General features: G+C 33.2%; 1 pseudogene; it reads left to right on the top strand.

Moving 5' to 3' along the window:
• Positions 1–40: 40 nt before the first annotated feature.
• LOC128180671 (uncharacterized) lies at positions 41–15,270 on the top strand (annotated as a pseudogene).
• Positions 15,271–17,224: the final 1,954 nt, after the last annotated feature.

Below are 17,224 nucleotides of genomic sequence, written 5' to 3'. Positions count from 1 at the left end.
GTAAAAGCATTATTATCTCCCGTATATTCTTTGATGATTTCGTTTCCAACAATTACAGCTTTCCACAACAATGATGAATGCCAGTTATCACGCGAGACTTCCCGAGAAACTCGCGGCAGCAGAGGCTCGGGAGGCGGATCAAAGAGAAGCAAAAGGTATAAAATTGCAAGAACATGTACATGTATATAAAAATGCATTTAAAACCATATCAAATGGGAGAAAACAAACTCGCATAACATCTGAACTTTAGCATTTTCATTTCTTTATCACAATATGGCCAAAACCAGAAAAAAAAACAGAAACATGTACATGTATAAATGCACTAAATTGTCACATAATGTTTTGACGTATTTAGCGTCAAGGGCGTTCCACGAGGCCAAGACACCGTTCATTGCCACCACCTCTCGCTATAACCTGGGATACATAGGGCGTGGCTACGATTTGTTTAAGGGAAATCCCCTCAGTGATGATGGCGTCGTTGATCAAGGATTCCGTCTCCCAATAATGGAGCTGCCCTACACTCACAAGTTCACGGCGGACGGTACCTACAGAATCCCCGATAACGTGGACGTGATTTCTGAATCTAGGTACAGACCGATGGATGGATGGATGGGTGGATAGATGGATGGGCTGATGGGTGGATGGATGATTGGATGGATGGATGGATGGATGGATCTATAATAGATATATTACGCATTGGTCCTTTAAACATTCAAGGTATTTAACGATTTGTTTTATAATTTACAGTGCTAAATTTGGATCTTCCCTTCACACGGTTCAGTCGGAGTCTGACTACAAGAGCATGCTCAGGGTGGATGCATCGGTAAGCTTCCTGTTCTTTGTTCACTTAATATAAAATATCTATACTACTATATTTAAATAATAGACTCGAATTTTTTGTCTTTTATAGCGAGAAATCGGAAGAATACTGTCTTTTGTTTTATATATTTTAAACATCATTGGGACTTGAAGACTACCAATTTGTTTTTATTTTTTCTCAGTTACGCTTCGCTAATTAATTATCAACAAAAATTGCTCAAAAAATCCCGGAAATCACCTGGATTTTATGGATTTTACAATCTTGCGCTTGCGCAATACATTCACGTTAATGGGGTCTTTAGTTTATGTTTCCACAATATCACATCTACATGAATAAACTCAGAAATGATAACACAAATTATACGCGTAAATTGTCATTGGACTTTTGCTATATATTCTGTTCATAATTATATATTAATCATTTCTTATGAAAGAAAGTATAAAATAACAAATATACATTTCAACTAAGTACTTACTTTTGTCTTCGTGATGACGAAAAATATTTCATTTCATACAAAAAAGTTACATTATATTTGTTAGGAGAGTGAAGATGGAATATGTTTTATCGTAAAAATGAATAATTTCATACGGACACAGTTTTACAAAGAAACTACGTGTACTTTAGTGAAAAGGCGTTGAATTCTTCCATTCTATGGATTAAAATTTTTAGCTGAAAGGTATTTGAAGTCTCAAAAAGGTTCTTTGTGATGAATTTGACTGTTATTTTCAAGGCAACTTCATTACCTTTCTGCAAAATCGTTCCGGAGCGATTCTGCAATTTTCTGCTACATTACGGGTACATAAGGGAGGCATTCTAACTGTGGTGAGGCCCTTTACCGAGACACAGTTAGATTACAAACTAAGGAAAGTGTAGTGAAATTAATAGCATTATTGTAGGCTTATAGCTTTGTTATGTAAATGTCAATACTAAGATGTGTCGATGTACCTATTTCGTAAATGTCTGATATGCAATGTCAACCCGTGCACGCACGGGTCAAAGTCTAGTTTCTATATAAAACATAACAATGTTTTAAATGTGCATGTGTGTTTAATACATTTATATTGCTCTTATGAACAGAGGTTCTTGCGTTTGTGTGCGTATATGAGAGTTGATAAGATTAGAGCTTACAATTAATATCTTTGAAATCGATAAAAAGTTTCCTGAATTAAACATTCTAGCTCGTTTATACGGAGAGAAGTTCAAATGAAGTTGAAATTGCTTAGATGTAGTACATGTAGAAGATTTAAAGTAACAAATTATCAATTTTGTTCATACAGCGTTAACGTTATCAGATAACTATATACAGTGTACCATAAGCTAGTTTTTACTTTTTTGAATGCCAATAACATGTGGTAGATAGAAATATTATACATCCTCATATTCATGTGATTAATTAATATAATACCCAATGTGCTTATTCACACTCTTAATAAAGAAGCCAAATATGAATAAGTTATAAATTTTAGTACATTGTAATGTTTTTAATGTCACTTTGAAGTTTCTAAATAATTATCAACCTTTAAAGACTACTCAAAGATTTGCAAAATGATACACACACACACACACAGATATATATATATATATATATATATATATATATATATATATATATATATATATATATATATATATATATATATATATATATATATATATATATATATATATTATATATATATATATATATTATATATATATAAATTGATACGACGTAAGATCGCTTTCAATACGTAGGCAAAATAGTTTCCTTCTTTATCGTTCTTTCTTTTTTTAAATTTTTAAATTATCTAGCCCCGCTTTACGACTAATTAAAATTGATTCCTTTAGTTTGAAGGAGTAGTCTGAAGTCTGTTGATAAGAGCGATTATAAGTCATATACTCAGCTTTCATTTAAAATAAATGTCGATTAAATTAAGAAAAATCAATATGTACTTTTTAGATTTGTAATAGATTTTCTATAATTTACACTAAAGGTCAATGCTCATGGAGGCGGCTGGGGAGTCAGTGCTAGCTTCAGCGCAAGCGCTTCGTATCAGAAGAATACGCGGGAAATTCAAAAAGGGGAAACAACTACACTGAATGTTGTCAGTCGTGCCGTCGTATACAGGGCGAGAATGTCGGAAACTTCAAAGTCGTCAAAGGTAACTTGTGCTAGTATGATATAATCATTTTAATTATATTTAAGTGTTCATGTTGAAACACGAACTTACTAAATACTTTTTGCATTTCCAGTTTTGTTTTCTTTTTAGGTTAATGATTACTTTGAAAAGGCAGTAATGTTATTGCCTATGGAAAATTGTGAGTCAGGTGTGCTTCAGGAAATGTATATCAACCTTGTTCGGGAATTTGGAACCCATTATACGACGGAAGTTGTTATGGGTGCGAAGGCAGTGCAACAACTGACCTTCTCAAAATCAGACTTATCCAAATTAGAATCTGAGGGAATAAGCGCAAAGGTGATGACATAATTTAACCATGAGTATATTCATCTAAAATTATATCCTTTTGTAACTTATAACCAATGAAGATAAAAGAAAAACAAACTATATAGAATAATGCCGTGATTGCCACCCTTTGTTATTTCTTTGACGTTGTAAACACATACTTACTTAAGTATACATTCAATGCAAGGTACTGTTTATTTGAAATCTTTAAACGCTTATTTATGCCACAATAGTTTAAGATAGATTTGTATCATTATAATAATTATTCATTTACGTTAACTTTGTAGCTAACTGATATATACTGTATATACATTAAATATTACTATTTCTTCAACAATTACTTTCAATGCTTTTACCCCAGGTAGCTGCACAGGCGTCCTTCAGTGGGTTTGGCGCTTCCGGTGGCGGTGGTTTTAGTGTTGGTGTAAGTTCAAAAGAGGAAGCATTTAATCGGGTACAGAATACAAACAAAGAGCAGTATGAATACTACATCGGTGGAAATCCCCCATCTGGGGACTTCTCGTCAGGAAGTACCGAGAGTTTAAGAGAATGGGCGAGATCTGCAGACGAGAAGCCGGTTCCTATTCAGTATAAGATGACGTCAATAGATAACTTATTGAAGCCTGGGTATTTCAAAGACATTACTTACGGTATGAATCGAGACGTTTGCGTGTTGCTTATGACGATACAGAAATCAATGTAAAACATATTATTTCAGTGTATCTCTCTATTTTTTTTACGAAGCAGATTATTGTTCCAAAACGTTGTTCTATTAGAATATGAAATGTTAAAACCCTCGATCAACATTTCGGTTTATAATTTTATGCATCTACAGCTGTAAAACATGAAATTAAGCTATCATATGGTATTTCTTGCATTAATGTTTCTTTTGTTTTAACAATTGTGCCTTTCCTTTGTATGAAAACTTATTTATTATGGAGATACAACTCTAAAAGGAAACTATATGGTATATTTTGCAGGTTTGTTTGAGAGGCGTCGCTGTTTAAGATCAGCACTATACGCGTACTGTAAACAGACATCCTCTCCGTCCTTGTGTAGTCCGCCTAATGAAGCTTTCTTTATGGTCAAGACGTAAACGTAAAACTGATAATGCGCCAGTCGATGGAATCAAGTATACTTATTATATGACAATTCAAAGTTTTTTTTCTATCAGAGTAAAAAAATGACGGATCAATACAAATATAAGCATTTTCTATTTTACATCATTTAAATGATAACTTTACATGCGATATGACATAGAATTTTCATTGATAAAAGATTATATTATTTCAGGTTTTGAGATTTTATTTGTCTTATGAACGAAAAATCCAAAAATTACTTATCACTGTCGGACTATACTGGTATCCTGCAAGGAATTGTTACAAAACCTTTGGTACCAGGTAACCGAAATACAGACTTACCGAAAAATAACATAACGTAATGTGCCATTTAGTCAACTTAAAGGTGTGAAAAGTTTACTGAATAGCATACATGTATTAAGCCATACAGTCATCTTTAAGTAACCGTTTAGTCACATTTCAGTTGACTGAATGGCAAACCTGTGTGTAGTTATTAGTGACTAGTGTACAGTTTGAAACACTTCCTCTTTGTTCTTTTCGTTTCTTTGCATATTAAACCAAAAGTCGTTGTTTTAAACATTCTTTTTATTTAAGTCTCCCAAACGAAGTTTGGAGATTTATTGTTTTTGTACGGTTTCTTCTTCTTCTTATTCTTTTTTTGTCTTTCCCGCTCTGAACTTGTCCGTCGCGTTTCTCAGAGATGGTTGAACAGAATTGTACAAAACTCTAGGATACGATAAACCTACATATCTAGATGTGCACGCTGTTTGATTTTTCTCATTTGGGGTTGGCCAACCACTTTTCGGGGGTCAAAAGGTCGTGGGGTCTAAGATTGAACCTTATGGGGAAAGTCTTAGACTCTGTTGTAAATGGCTAAACCTTGAAAACGGACACAGATAATAATATAGGGTTTTCAGAATCATAAATTGACTGTTACAGACAATATATAGGGCTTAGTAGATCTGACCCCGGGGGTCATCCCTGCCCCCCAGGAATTGGAAATTACCATATATCTCAGAAACTGTTAGAATTCTGACCCCTTAGCCATATATAATCTTGTTCCATCTGTTATGGGGCATCAAATGGTATGTAGGTCATGGGCCCTGGGGGTGGTCCTGACCCCCCTCAAACAGGAAGTGCCCTAATATCTTAAAACCGGTCGAGATCCCCACCCCTAAACCATATACATTCTTGTTTCTCGTGTTAAGGGGAATCACATGGTATGTAGGTCATGGGCCCCGAGGATGGTCCTGACCCCCCTTAAACAGGAAGTGCACAAATAACTTGAAAACGGTTGAGATCCCCACCTCTAAACCAAATATATTCTTGTTCCTGGTGTCAAGGGGCATCAAATGGTATGTAGGTCATTGGCCCTTGGGGTGGTCCTGACCCCTCTCAAACAGAAAGTGCCCAAATATCCTGAAAACGGTTAAGATCCCTACCCCTTAATCATATATTTTTTTGTTTCTTGGGTCATGTTGGTTCACCTAAGCTATAGTAAAGGACCCCTGCATGGGGAACATCATGACACTTCATGAATAATCAAGTTCTTAACATTTGTCTGTAAAGCTTGACCCATGTGTATCACCCCTACTTCAAATGATGGCCTCGTTCGTTTGGGAGACTTTATAATCGCCCCGATTATAATTACATCTTATTTACAATGCATCTAAAAGTATTATTTTGTGAAAAAATGTAAAAATATTGAACAATACAGTTTTAATATTTTCTATTTGTTTTACAATCAAAAACAGTTTTAGCAAGTACAAAAGTCAAAAATGGTAAATTTTTAATATACCATTATGATAAAAAGATTAAAAAATGGATGTTCTACTGTAACCTGAAATCGTCTTTACGAGAACAGTTAATCTAGCTTTGTAGAGTAATAGCCTAATTTATTTGTTCAAAATTCATGTATTGCACTGAAAATAAACCCAATTCTATCAAATTTCAATAAGTTGTAATGTTTACATCTTACCTTATAGTTACAACATTTTCGGATTACGGTGGACTCTTTCAAATCAAGTCCAACGATGATGACGCTACCACTGTAGGTACCCCACTTGAGTATGGACAGGTCTTCAAACTCATCACTGTTCAGGTTTGTTCCGCATTTGTAGACTTTTATCTCTATCAATCTGGAAAAGAACACTTTAATATAAATCTGTAGAATGGGATTGCCCTTTTTTGGGAGTTGATTTTAATCAACTCTCCTATGCAGTTACTCTGGCAAACCGAAAGTGAAACAGTGTTTGAACCTAAGCACAAATCATTACCGCTGACAAGATTAAGTTCTTGAAAATAATCGATAAATTCGATGTAATGTATCTTGAAGCATTGGTGTTTAAGAAACTAATTGATGAATACCTTGAAAATAGTCAGATGTTACATAGTGCGAACAATTTAGATATTTTTTGCAGTCGTACAGTGTATGTATTCATACGCCAGAGTTCAATAAATTCAACCATCGGCTGTCTTCGTAAATCTCCGACAAGCAGAGAGTCATTCTATATTTAGAGGTCGCGTCATCAAGCTATCACGTGACCTGGTGTACACATTCTCTTGTTTGTTGGAAATGAACGGAGACAGCCGAGTATCTGCTTGAACGAGACTAGAGTTCATTATTGGTTGGATCCATACAATTTTTTAATATTTCGATTACTTATACATAGTTTAATGGAATCAATTCTATCTTTAATCATTATACAACACGATTCATACGGGGTTTTTCTCAAAATTCTTGTCGGAAAAGTCCGAGAATTCATATTATAAAAATGTGCGTAATTCAAAGACAGATTATAAACTACTTTCCAAGCAAAGTAACATATCGTTGATTTTAAAATGAATAATAATCGATAAAATCAACTCCCGTCAGTACTTCAGTACTTTGATTTTATAAGCATTCGGACAAAAGTTATTAATTTTGCTACCTATCATGTGGTAAATACGCACTTTTGGTATAGACATTTAGACACTAGAATGTTTTTTTTAATCTTGTGGATGTAATTATTACTATATTGACTGCTTATAAAAGATATGACAAATGCATGTACAGCATTTTTCAACAAAAACTGTTGAATTCCTGACATACATGGATGTAAATTTAAAATATGGATTTTAAATAAACAAACTATATTAAATATATTATTCAAGTTTATTTTTAGAAAATGAATTAAGAGTCGAAATGTACTTATATTTTATAAGACAAAACTTGTTTTTTTCCTCTAAATATTTTTTTTAGAATTGAAATAGGATTAGAAATCAGACAATGGTTACTTTTATTATTTTCTCCCTATATTTAGAATGGGTAATTTTATACATAATGTGTCTTTTTAGGGTGAAAATTTATTCCTTGGAAGAGCCTTCATTGATGACGTCAAATATGCGCCGAGTAATAAGCTACAAGATGCATTTAATCTCAAAGATGGCCGCAGGTAGGTCGTTTTTAAATCATTCCATTGATCAAGGTTGTCAAATAATTCAGTGGAAGACTAGTCAAATAATCGGTGGCTGTGATCGAGTGATAGTCGAGTACTTGTTGATTTATTTGAAACTTCTCCCGCGCCTAATCAACAATTAAAGTATAATGATCATAAAAACAGACGCGTTGATATAATTATTGATAGAATTAAAATTTTAATCGTCCTAACATCCTATGTAATTACTATAACTGATTTGATATTTAACAATTGAAGAATAATCAAATTGTTCTTCTCAAGTACATGTATGCCGAAGTACGTTTATTCAAAAATATTTAGATCATCGCTACGAATCGATTTTGTAATGTATAGTCCAAAATATTACAGCAGTGACTATTTTGATATCAAATCTCACAATTGCTAAAAATATTCAAATATAAGTAATAAGGACTCATTCTTTAAATGGTATGTTTTACGGACCGTTTTGGCAAGCACAGCAAGAATTACACATATATCTTGCATCCTTTGATGTCATCGACCTTGGAATTAAACTTCTGATTAATGATTAGACTTATATCAAGCATTTTATACCGTGTAATAATTTAGCTTTCCAGACATTCATACATACTATAAAAAACAATGCAAGGCCGTTGGGTGGACTTCTTCTTTTTTAAAACAAAAAAAAAATTATATTCACTTTGAACTTAAAAACTTATAACTGATTAAGATACATGTATCTTAATCAAAGTGTTAGTAGTTGTTCATCATTAAAAAAACAATTTAATACAGAATAAAGTACAGTTCTATGTTTACTTTTACTACATTTATGAATTTACAAATTGTTTATTCAGTATGTGAAAATTATATAGCAACGGTTATTAAAATCAAGAATACAAGATTTTGTTTTTCCAATTAGGGGGTATCAAATATAGTATTTTTAAAGCAATACGTGCATTTTCTACAGTGTAATAATTTAGCTTTCCAGACATCCATACATACTATAAAAAACAATGCAAGGTCGTTGGGTGGACATTTCCTTTTAAAACAAAAAAAAAATATATTTACTTCGAACTTAAAACTTAAAACTGATTAAGATATCTTAATCAAAGGGTTAATTGTTGTTTATCATAAAAAAACAATTAAATACAGAATGAAAGAAATAGAAAAAACACTGTTTCTTCAGTTTAAATATTTTCCTTTACAAAAGTTTACTTATTTTTTAAATGCAACCCTGTCTTTTATGTTTTTGTTAATATGTTATAGATATTTTTCCCCAGGAGATTTGTCAAGAATGTCTATATTCCTTAAGTCTGAAAGGGGTAAGAAAATAATTACACAATTTTTTTTTACAATGCAACGGCGTTTTTAATTGTCTAAACGTATTCAGCAATATTGTATGAAACAACTTGCCAATGTCGCAAAACGTATTAATCCACTTAACATGCACGCAGAGGTAACGTTATATTTAAAATATACGTCTTATTTTTTTGGAAATGGTGGTGATTATATTAGATTCTGTCCAATAAATATTATTCTAATATTCGTAAAACAAAACTTTGAACATTTTTTACATTTTTTGAACATAATTTAAAGTCAGTTCTTTGTGGGTCAGCACAATTTTTTTTAATATATTAAAAAACAATTAAAGGGAAGTTACCTTCCCTCCAATATAAAGATAAATAATATGCTATAATAGTAATTCAAAACGAAAGTCGTCGACCTATCCACGAATTGATATTATAGAAGGCAAAGCTCTTTTTGGGGAGTTGATTTTAATCAACTCTCCTATACAGTTACTTTGGCAAACCGAAACTGAAACAGTGTTTGTCCTAAGCACAAAACATCACCGCTGACAAGAGTTAGTTCTTGAAAATAATCGATAAATTCGATGTAATGTACGCTGAGGCATTTTTTTAAAGAAAATTATCTATAAATACCTCAGAAATAGTCAGATTTTAAATAGTACGATCAATTTAGACGTGTTTTGCAGTCGTAGGTATTCCTACGCCATAGTTCAATATAGTCTAGTTCAACCATCGACTGTCTCCGTTCATCTCCGACCAGCAGAGAGTCAGTCTATATTTAGAGGTCGCATCATCAAGCTATCACGTGACCTGGTATCTCTTACTTGTCGTAGATTAGCAGAGACAGCCGAGCATCTGGTTGAACGAGACTAGAGTTCATTATTTGTTGGATCCATGCACTTTTTTAAACATTTCGAATACTGATACATAGTTTGATAAAATCAATTCTATTTTTAAATATTACACAATATGATTCATAAGAGGTTTTTTCGAAAAAGTCCGAGGATCCATATTTTAAAAATGTGCGTAATTCAAATAGAGATTATAAACTACTTGCGAGCAAAATAACATATCGTTGACTTTAAGATAAATAATAATCGATAAAATCAACTCTCTTCAGTATTTCAGTACTTTGATTAGGCTATGAATGTAATAGTTTAAAATCCCCAGAGTTAAATAGAATTTTTGATTCCATGAGTCAAGTACGCTTATTTCTTAATTTTCTATAATGTGTTATGCTAATAATAGAAATACAATTTTGACACTTGCTTTGAAATTATATACAAACAACCTATTAGATCGTATTTAAAAACTATTAAATCAGGTCATCATGCGTGTCTATTTTTTCTTCGACAAATTGATAGGGGAAAAGTCCACAAGTAAATTTCTAAAAAGATTTTTAGATAAACCATACTTGATAAGCTTGCAGCTAAAGTGCAGTCGTAGCACATACTACAATGTACAAGTCAATCTAGAAGGAAATGAGGGGACAGTCAAATTTCAAATGAGACAATCCTGCACATCCTCGTATAATTGGAATCACGCCGCGTTCTCCGACAAGGACATAGGTGATCTTCAGCGGGTTCGCTTCATGGTAAGTATACATATACCGAAATCTTTCTTGTACATCAAGCACTCGCACTATTTATCTACGTCTTCTAGAAAGCTTCTTGTTTCAATTTTTTCCCATCATAATTGTTCATGGCACATCTAAGTTAAATGACGCCGCCGACATCTCGCATAATGGTTAACCAAAAAATTACTACGGTAAATGAGAATAATACATAAACTTGAATACATTTTTTATTCATGGTCGCAGAAATATCTTATCAATATAACTGATCTAATAAACTAATGTGTATGCGTACGTGTATGTATAGAAAGTAAAGTATGTGCATTGCGTCATTAATTTTAGTAATGATGAATTTCTACACGTACAGCATGTACACAAATGAACATACCTGTAGATTGCAACGTATCTTTAAGGCTGCACTTTTATTTGTCTTTTTTTAGAAGAAAATATGAAACAAAACATACAAGTACACGTTATAACTGCTAAACAAGAAAAGTTATCTAAACTGATACGCATAGTTCTTACTTGTAACGTACACTTACAAGTAGGCGTATACGTAGGTCGGTTAAACCTCTCTAATAAGGTATTTTTAAAAACAGTATTATTCATAGAATGTAAATCACTCTTTTTATTTGCATTTAAGAATACTTCAGGAACAGAACCAATTAAAGGGATTCAAGTACGAACAACAAGTCAGAATAGAAGAAGAAATCTAAGATATCGTAAAACAGGACTTCACTCTGTTGGAAACGAAATTATGTTTACAATGGATAACAAGGAAGAAAAACCAGCAGGTTAGAACCACAGCAACGAATGCAATACGTGCCATATTTTGCTTTAAGGGGAAAAACAACTTCTTAAAATTTTACCGCTATTCATGAAATTTAAAGTCCATGCAGTAATTGTACTTAGGGTATGCAAGTCGTTAGGTCAAAGCTACACAAATAGCCACATAGAGAAACACCAAAGTTTGGCGATTTAAACTGTTTCAGAATGCGTTAAAGTCATAAAAAGTAGAAGTCACGGGGTGTTGAGGATCCTTAATAGCAATCAAATATTACTGTTTAAGTGGTTTGTTTACCAATCTTTTTAACCACCATCAAAATATCCTTTCTCAGTGTGAATATGTGGTTAATGTTAAAAGACAATTTTTTGATTGGGTATAAAACAGATAAAAACATAGCTCAGTTAATCTTCCCAAGTCAAGGGTTTCTGATCCGCATCGCTTCTTGTTTGTGAGAAGCGATGCGATTCAGAAACCCTTGACTTGGGAAGATGAGCTTGATGTGCATGAAACATCACCTTTTCAGAATGATCATATTCGGTAGCGACGTAAGAGAAAATATCTTAAGCGCATTTGTTACATTTTCTAAAAATTGTTTAGTCATGTCATTACTTTGCTTTTAATACCCGTACCAAAAAGCGTAGAGAATGAATTCTTTGTCTAATGCCAATAGCATGCTTTAAGTGTATAAACCAATATATCATGCACTTAATGTAGGTAGCAAACTGAATTGTTTTTACACTTTTTTCCAGAGTATGATATTTACCCTACACAATTCTCACTGCTCAGTAAAAACCATCCGCGAGGATCTTTTGTTAGACGGCGTGACACTGTTTTTGTAGAAGTTGTGTCTGCCATCAAAAGGGAATCATTTTGGGGGAAACCAGCGACACATTTACTCTCCCACAAAAACTCCATGGTGACCATAGAAGAGAAAACACCTGTGCCTTTTAAGCGAATTTCAGGTATGTGCATTATTGCTTATCCAGAAATTAATCTAAAATAATTTCCTTAGTAATTGGTATTTGTCACCTTTCATAAAATCGTTTCAGTATCGATTGTATTGTAATTAACCGACTTTGAAACATTGTTGTACTACATTTCTTAAAACAGGTCTAAAGAAAACTAGTGCCTTGCACTGTTATAAGAGGTTATTTATTACTGAATATCGAATTTGTATTCAGAGAAATTTAGAGAAATTTACTTTGGGAATCAAGCACAAGCAAGACTAGCTGTGAAATTCGCCAATGTTCGGATGCATGTTAAGTATATTGTCGTTAGTAAATTAAATCAAACTGTGCAGAATGTCCTCCACGTTTTAAAAATCGGACTTCGAAACATGAACTGAATAACGATTCATTCATTCTTAATTTAATTTATTGTACTTAAATACTTTTATCAACGTCGTATTGACAAAGCTTGACACAATCTATTATCAGAAATTTATTTACAACCCATTTCAGACTCTACAATGTCTTACTTGCAATCAACACAGATTTTCAATTTTCGTTTAACCATCTCCGAACCTCGGCAATGTTCAATAAAATGTAAATCATCCGGAAATATTTCATTTATACCGTAGATAATTATGCATTTTATACAAACAGATTCAGGAAGTCTTGAAATGGAAATATTAAAAAAAAATGTAATTCAAAGAATTACTTGGCTAAGTGGTTCCATGGAAACCTACCAAATATAGGTGAAGGGGTTCGAGCCACTGATGCACCAGTACACTACCGTGTTTTGTTATTGTTTTTAATTTTTGATTTCAATTTGCATATGTATTCGATTACGTCCGGTTTTTTGGGGGTTTTTTGGGTTTTTTTTTTTTGGGGGGGGGGGGGGGTTATTTGGGGGGGGGGGGGTGCAAATTTTTACTCAAAGCATTGGAAGTTTTCTAATAAGCGGGTGTCCTGCAGCTCTCGTGGAGGAAAGACAACAGGATACAAGAGCCGAGGAATGGAATCTTAAACTCAATGAAAATGAGATACAGACTTACCCATACCTCAGTGTTATTACCACACAGTATAACGTGTCTAATTTCGATGTAATTTTCGAGAACCTGGAAAGAACTTTTTCCGTCGATAGTTACAGAGTTGTTGTTCCACTAATGGCCAACAAAAGGGGCTGTATGATAGACGATGATTATATACAGACATATCTGATGACAACGGATGAAATTGAAGGACTTAAGTTTGAGAACACTCGCGTGTCTTTGTCCCGGACATCGATCACCGTGACAATGTCGATAACGGCCATGAATAAGATTATGTATGAACAGAACATGCCAGCGTTGGACAGTATTCTACGGATGGCAGTTCAACAGTTTCCCTGTAATGAAGGGCGGGCAGCACTGTTTGTTTATCGTCAGCCTTCTGAAGAATTGGGTATGTCTACAGTGGCAATAGTGGTGATTGCTGTCCTTGCAAGCATCATCGCCGCCTTATCCATTGTCTTGGGGACCCTTGCATGTTTGCTATATCGACGAAGGAAAAATGGTAATGCTGTTTTGAATTGCGACAATAGAACATATTACACTCATTTCGTTCGGTATCTTATGTCAGCATTTCTAATGTTGTTACTTAAAAGTCACATGATAAGCTGTCAATTTCTCATTGATTTAATAATAATGGTAAACTTCTTTTCTCAATTTAAAAATTTATTCTAATTCGATTGATTGGATTGCATTTTGTTCTGATTTTATAGTAATTTATTTCCAGTTCCACCACCCTCAGACTCGCGACCAATGGTCGAAGCAAACCGTTCCGTGAATGAGAGTGAACATACCGATGTTCTGTACACTAACAAAGTATTTGATGCTCAACAGGATCGCTTGCAGGGTTCTCTCGCCCTTCCACCTAGAAGCAGACGACAAACTTAACCAAGAAGCTGCTAAGGATCTGCGAACACGACTTTATACCTATCTTTTCGTTCTCCTTAAATTCATTTTCGATTTGATTGACTTCAATATGTTTATTGTTGGGTTTTTTATGATTTCTATTTATTCCTAATGTAAAACTACTAAGATAAACATTATGATCGAAGTTTTAGTTTTGATACGCTGTTTAAGTAAAATATTTATCCTCGTTCAAAATATCTAGATTTTAGCTATGAATTCAACGACACGCTTCACAAGTAACTATTTGTTAGCATTTTTATAACACTTTTGAAATTATATCTATTAGACAAATCATTAAACAAAACATTTTCAAAATCTTTTTAGCAACTATACTTTTACCTAAAAATATTTTTTTCCCAGTTTTAAATGACTTGATATGAGCCTGATATTCTATTTCTTGGATAGAGTTATATAGTCGCATTGACTTTATTAAAACAAAAGTTAAGGTTACTCTGATCAAAATGTAAAATTTTTGGGCTGAGAGATATGTCTGATATTTTAAAATAGAAAACAAGCAACATAATTCACCATATCTTATTCCATGTTGCATTACTTTGTATTTGCGTTTACTCTTTTCAGGAATTCTTTTTCAGCTTTTATGTTCAACTTTGCAGTATATTTTGTTCACTTTGATCAAAAGAACATGGGTGAATAAGGCTTGTAAAATGCCCATACACGGTTGGACAAGCTACTGAAAAATTAAAGTATCTATAAATCTGATATTTTTTTAAAAATCATTTAAAACATTATATATTTAACAAATCATTGATTTTTAACCTATAGATATGTTTAATACTTAAAATATGTTGACTCAAACAGGCGTTTACGTATTAAAACCTGCAAATACTGTCATTTTTGAAAACTTCAGGACATTTTCTTTTTTAGAGTGGGTCTCTGCTCCATATTTTTCTCGTAGTCTAAATAAGGTCTAAGGGGGAAAAAACAGTATCAATCAACAAAAACGTGGAGAGATGACCCACTATACATTAAAACCATCATTTTGTATTCCAACAATTGAACGTTTTGAAAAAATAATTTTAAAAAAAAGTCCGTTAATTCGTAGCCAAATGCACACATAATATTTAAACATTGTTGTGTCTGAAATGGCTCAGTGGTTAGAGTACCTGACATAATCTAACCTTGTATATCCAGGGTTTTTATGTTATGGGTTCGATACCACCAAAATTTCAGACAAGATATCTTTTTTCTTTACGTTTGTTAAATTAGAATTTGAACATAGTTAGAAATTGTGCTTTTGCAAACTTCTATTATAACATATTTGAATAGAATTAATTGGGAAAAAATAAATTCAAAATTGTAATCACTACTAAACCGAATGGGCATTTGCGCCATCTTATTCCCCAACTTTCTTTGTTAACACTACCATTGTACGTTTTCAAACCTATTTTGTGCCTTGTTTTTTATTTCTTTTTGTATGTTAATTAGAAGATTTTGAAATTTTCAAATTATATCATCTAATAATTTACCTCAATGTCTTGTGAACCAGAATGCAAATTAGACTTATAGTATGCCGTCATGTCATGCATCATCCATTTTTGGAATATGAATTAAAAGTCAACTGGTGACGAAAATGAAGTTATAGATTACTGTAAACGTACTACATTTAGCTGTGTATTCTATTTAGCGCTTTTGGCGGTTTGCGGCTTCCGCTTAATCAAGTACATTGCTGAATGCAATGCATATATGTTCAAGAATAGTCACAGTCAGGAATACGCTAATTCAAATCTACGCCAACTTATTCAAAAACTAATTTCCGCCAAATATCGTACACGCCAAATATTATACGTTTACAGTAATTATTCCAAACAAAGACCTTTTAAAGTACTTTAATACACATTTATCAGTGTTTATTGGTATATTAGAAATGCTTTTATGACGTGGTTAGTTTTTAATTGCGAAAAGACAAGTAACTGAATAGTTTTATTTTTTAGAAGACACTAGTGTTTGTTAACATAGAAAATTGTCTGTTCGGTGATCAGCTAAGCGCATTGATCCATTGTAACAAATTGATATTAGCAATGTTTCGTTAATTGCGTATTCGAATTCATATTTGCATTTCAGTAGTTTTTCTTTACAATTTATTCATTATACGCCCCAAACGAAGTTTGGGGAGGGGGGTATATAGGAATCACCTTGTCCGTCCTAACGTCTGTCCGTCCGTCTGTCTGTGAAAAAATCGTGTCCGGTCCATATCTTTCTTATGGAGAACCATTGGAAGTTCTTACTTCAAACAAAGACTGCTTATGACCTAAGGGTGTGTCATGACCTTAAACCAAGGTCATTTGGGAAAAGTCAAGGTCACTGGCAGAAAAAGTGCAAATTTCGTGTCCAGTCCATATCTTTCTTATGGAGAACCATTGGAAGTTCTAACTTCACACAAAGATTGCTTTTGACCTAAGGGTGAGTCATGACCTTGAGACAACGTCATTTGGGCAAGGTCAAGGTCATTGGCAGAAAAGAGCAAAACTCAAGTCCGGTCCATATCTTTCTTATGGATAAATATTAGAAGTTTTTAATTTATATAATGCTTGCTTATAACCCGAGGGTGTGTCATGACCTTGACCCAAGGTAAATTGAGGAAGTTCAAGGTTATTGTTTAAAATATGCTTAAGTCCTGTCTGTGCCATGGCTTGTATTAATGGAAATAATTAGAAGCTAAAATTTAACAAAAAGCTTGCTTGTCTCAGGCCACATTAAATATTATTTTTTAGATTCCCGTCTCTCTTAAAATGGCCTGCCCTGATGTATTTTATTTTTGGAGAAAAAAAAAATTGTGGAAAACAATTCCGGAAAAAAATCGGGCTCAGTATACCAATAATTCAAAATGTTTACATTAAATGGCTGCTTGACATGTGGATTTTCGTTTGATTTGAGTCATGTT

The sequence above is a fragment of the Crassostrea angulata genome, chromosome 4 (assembly GCF_025612915.1).
Source record: "Crassostrea angulata isolate pt1a10 chromosome 4, ASM2561291v2, whole genome shotgun sequence".
Lineage (NCBI taxonomy): Eukaryota > Metazoa > Mollusca > Bivalvia > Ostreida > Ostreidae > Magallana > Magallana angulata.
This window is presented reverse-complemented; position numbering and strand designations above follow the sequence as displayed.